Source organism: Malurus melanocephalus, unplaced genomic scaffold (genome assembly GCF_030028575.1).
Source record: "Malurus melanocephalus ecotype Western Australia unplaced genomic scaffold, MMel_1.1 scaffold_303, whole genome shotgun sequence".
NCBI classification, from domain to species: Eukaryota; Metazoa; Chordata; class Aves; order Passeriformes; family Maluridae; genus Malurus; species Malurus melanocephalus.
In genome coordinates this window covers 41509-45810 of record NW_026623535.1, presented here as the reverse complement: position 1 = coordinate 45810, position 4302 = coordinate 41509, and positions in this window count along the sequence as shown.

Below are 4302 nucleotides of genomic sequence, written 5' to 3'. Positions count from 1 at the left end.
AAAGGACATGAGGTGGTTAAAGAATCAACTGGTGTTGCAGGGACAGTTARGTGGGCAGGAACCAAATGATCCAGACAAGTGCCCTCATCATTAAAGGCAGTTTTTGACCAATTTTCCAGTGCAAATAGGGACTGAATGCTGACCCAGGAGCTGTCACTGAAGAGAGAGTAGTAAAGCATATTAAAATCTTTGAATGGAAAGTGCTTTGGAAATGTGTTATTTTAATTTTAGTTTGTRTAGTAGATATTACTATATATTTTATTATTAACTTTTTTTCTTCCTGAAGATCATGCAAAAATATAAGCTACTTGTCTGAAAACTATATTCCACTTTCAGCATGCTACCCATGCTGAACACTCATTGTCCCTTGTCATCCCCTTGTCATCCCCTTGTCATCCCCTTGTAGGGACTGAACATGAATTAGCCAAAATGGTATGGGACACCACAATTTTGATGGAAATTTCCCTCCTTGTTTTGGTATTAGGATGTTGTGTTTCAAACCTCTGTAATTTTTTTTTTTTTTTCATTTTATTTAAGGCTGGATTTTGTTCTTTTGGAGGGATGATTTATTGTAAGCGGCTGTGAAAAGACATTAGGAGAGCAAATAGCCCCTTGGGAACAAAGAGTCACAAGACAGAAAAAACAGCTGTTGAGACTATAACACAGTCTCATGTGCCAACATGCAGCAACAATATTCAAARCAGGGAAAGAAGGCCAGTGTCTTTATTTGGAAGAAAAACCAACCCTGCWCCAAACTGAACAAAGATGTAAACATCTAAAAAACTGGCAGATGGATCAGAGCTGTACACAACACCGGAAGAGAAGGAGAAATTGCCATGTGTGGGAGGGGGTGAAAATGGAGATGAAGCTTCTGTTATATCTTGGGAACCAGAATAAATCAGTAACATTTGAGAAAGTGCAGTGACAATTAAACTGGGTAGCTATGAAGCACTAAATTTATTGTCAAGTTTAGCAGTGGGAGAACCAAATAATTCACTGATATATATCAGGCTCCTTGAAGGCAATGGTGCTAGTGTGGATTGCTAACCTCATGATTTGCCCTTTGATTCTGAGAGTGACAAAATTGTTYATACATATTTTAGATTATTTTGCAATATATAACTTCACACCAATGAAGTATTTTAGTGCATTCTGTTTTGGCTGATGATTGGGATAATCTATAGATAACAGTAATYCATGATTATAGCTCAGCTTGGTATCAGAAAACTCTGAAATGCATTTAAAAATGGATCTTTTGTTAGAATGAGTATMTGTAAGCTGCTTTTTGGCAGCACCATCTGACAGGAAAGGACTGTGTCTTCCTCACCTTGGGATAATCCTGGACAKTTAAAGTAGGAAACTTTAATATAAATAAGTAGAATAATTTTTGACATTAAATAGTTGGGGAACAAATAAGAAAGGCCAGACTTTATCTACTTGGTGAAATCTCATTTTCTTCTGGAGCAGGCTGCAGTTGACCTTTCAAGAATTTGCCTAAGTGCCAAACAAGCATCTTGGTGGAAGCGGAAGACAGAAAATGAGTAGAGGAAGGGACAGTTTTACTCCCACAAACTCCTAGAAAATGGATGAACCACTGGGCACTATGTGTGTATCAGTTATCTGCTGTAGTCCTTGGATATTTTAGAWCAGATCCAGAGAAATACCACAAAAATGATCAGAGGGCTGGARCAYCTCTCCCATGAACACAGGCTGAGAGARTTGGGGTGGTTCAGCCTGGASAGGAGAAGGTTCCAGCAAGACCTTACAGCAGCTGTCTGGTACCTGAAGGGTGGTAGAGAAAGATGGTCACAGATTTTTTTACCAGGGCCTGTAGTAATAGGACAAGGGTGAGTGTTTTTAAACTGAGAGAAGACAGATTCAGATTGGATACAAAGAATTTTTTTTTATGATGAAGGTGGTGAAGCTCTGGAACAAGTTTCTCTGAAAAGTTGTGAATGCTCAAACATTGGAAGTGTTCAAGGCCAGGTGGAATGGGGCTTTGAACAACCTGGTCCAGTGAAAGATGTCCCTGCCCATGACAGAGAGGTTGAACCAGATGACTTTCAGAGGTCCCTTCCAAACCAAACCACCCTGTGATCCCATGATTTTGTGATTCTAAGCCACAGGAATGCAAAAGGTGTTGTAACTCATACTAGACCCTGAGCCAGAGCTAATGCAGACCCCAGATGAGCTTCTTGCTTCCAGACCTCTGCTGAGCACCCTTGAGAACAAACAGTTTCTGTACTCTACCACTTGCTGCCAAAACTAAGGAGGGACCAATCCTGGCACCACACTCCCCTAGTGACAGTGTCACACTTAAATACACCCAGCTCCCCAGCTAGCTCATGGAGACAATTGTAACTAAACACATGATTTATGAGAGAAAATGCTAATGCCACCATTAATTTGAGATCTCAGTCACAAAAAAAAAAATGTCCTACTATAATTTTACATCAATGGAATTTGGTTGGYATCGTAATTTGGTCTAATAAAGGCAAGAGTAAAGCAAATAACCATTATTTTATTTGTATACAAGGGATTCCCCTTTAATACAGCTCTAATTTCTATAAGAATTGAGTGGCCTGCACTCACAGACTATGCCTTAAAACTTGGGTACTTGTTTTCTGGAATCATTTGCACTTTGTAATGCCTTTTCAAAGCCCTCTTTTCTCCCAGCTTTGCCTTTCCTCGAGTTTTCCCAGGCTGATCAATCATCAGATACTCTGCCCTGCAGGTAGCTCTTTTCAACTCCAGCTCCACAGTGAATTCAGAAAGAGGATGCTTAATAAACTCTCYTTTGTCACCCACAGAGTAGTCCAATTCATATTSCTGTTAAATGAAAAGCTTATCTCCMGCCACAAATGGCTTTTTACCAAATATGCAGAAACTCTCTATATTTAAATTTTGGGATCTCATCCTGGGGCTGCAGCTGTGGCATCTAAAATTCAGTTTTTATCAATAACATTCAAGGTCACAAAGCAGGGATTGAGGCATCCCTTGCCCTCATTGACTTCCAGGTCCTGCAATGTAACTTTGAGCAAATCCTGGACCAAGAAATGCTTTGGCTGCTGCTCTCCCTTTTGTTTGATCTGAGAATGCTGAACCCAGGGGAGTAGCTGAATGAAATTGTTGTTTTGCTATAAATAATTCATAACTATCCAAAGAGCTTTCTTCAAATACAAAAARTATGTCTTTCACTGAGGGATTCCCTTTAAATTTTTAAAACCAATTTTTCTTTTTTCAGAAATTAGAAAGAGAGATCAGTTAAGCAGTGGGGAGTGTGTGTTTGCTTGTCTGTTTCTGTGATGGCTGAAAAATTGTAYGGATCTTGATCTTTCCTCGCACACATATCACACTGGAACAGGCCTTGATCTTATTTCACACAAATGTAGCTACACAGACTTCGATGACAGCCTCTTGCTAATTATGTCACTGAAATGTAAGAGATTCACTGTGCCATTTTGCTCATACATAACAGCTTAAGCAGATTTTCTTCTAACACTTGTAAAAACAAATTCTAGGTAAAGTATGAAAATCATAATGAAATTCTGAACTAGGTATTCGGGAAAGCTACAATATACAGAAGAGAGGAATTTTGGATAAAATACTTCTCTTTTCAACTAAAACAYCAGCCCTGTCAGATTAGATACATCAAGCACCTTATCTGTGGGAAGATTCCCACGAAAAAGTATTGAGTCTCAATGGGAAATATTTTCAATGAGGTTCTACAAAGCAGAAATTGTCCCTGGTATTGGTGGAGTTTTGGGTTTTTTAAAAATCAGTTTTACAGTCAGCTCAGGGTCTTATTCAAGGGAAGTCACAARCTGATAGTAAAAGTGATTAAACCAAATCAAACAATTGTTCTGCTCAGTATGATGAGGGTAAATCTGTCTACTTATGAAGCTGAAATGTTTCTCCTGTTAGGGGTGGAAAAAAAAATTACCATTATTTTTACTGTTATCATCCTTGGCTTGRAGTTAAGGGATGCTGCAACTCCCACACTTCTGTAAGATAACTTTGTGAAGTGTATTTTAATWGTAAATTGATACAGCTTAGTATTAATTGTCAATAAATCAGATTGTTTTTCTGAAAGCCTGAATACATGCCTTCGAGATGTTTGCGGGTTCCTTCTCTTAAATGCACCCATTCTGAAATTATGTGAGTGGTATCCTCCTACATACAAAGCACACAAAGAAATGTTATGGCTAAATAAATTCAGAAATGCACTTCTACCAGCTTTGTATATGCATTTAATCTTTCTTTTATATATTTTCTTTTTCTTTTAGTAAGTGATGGAATAAA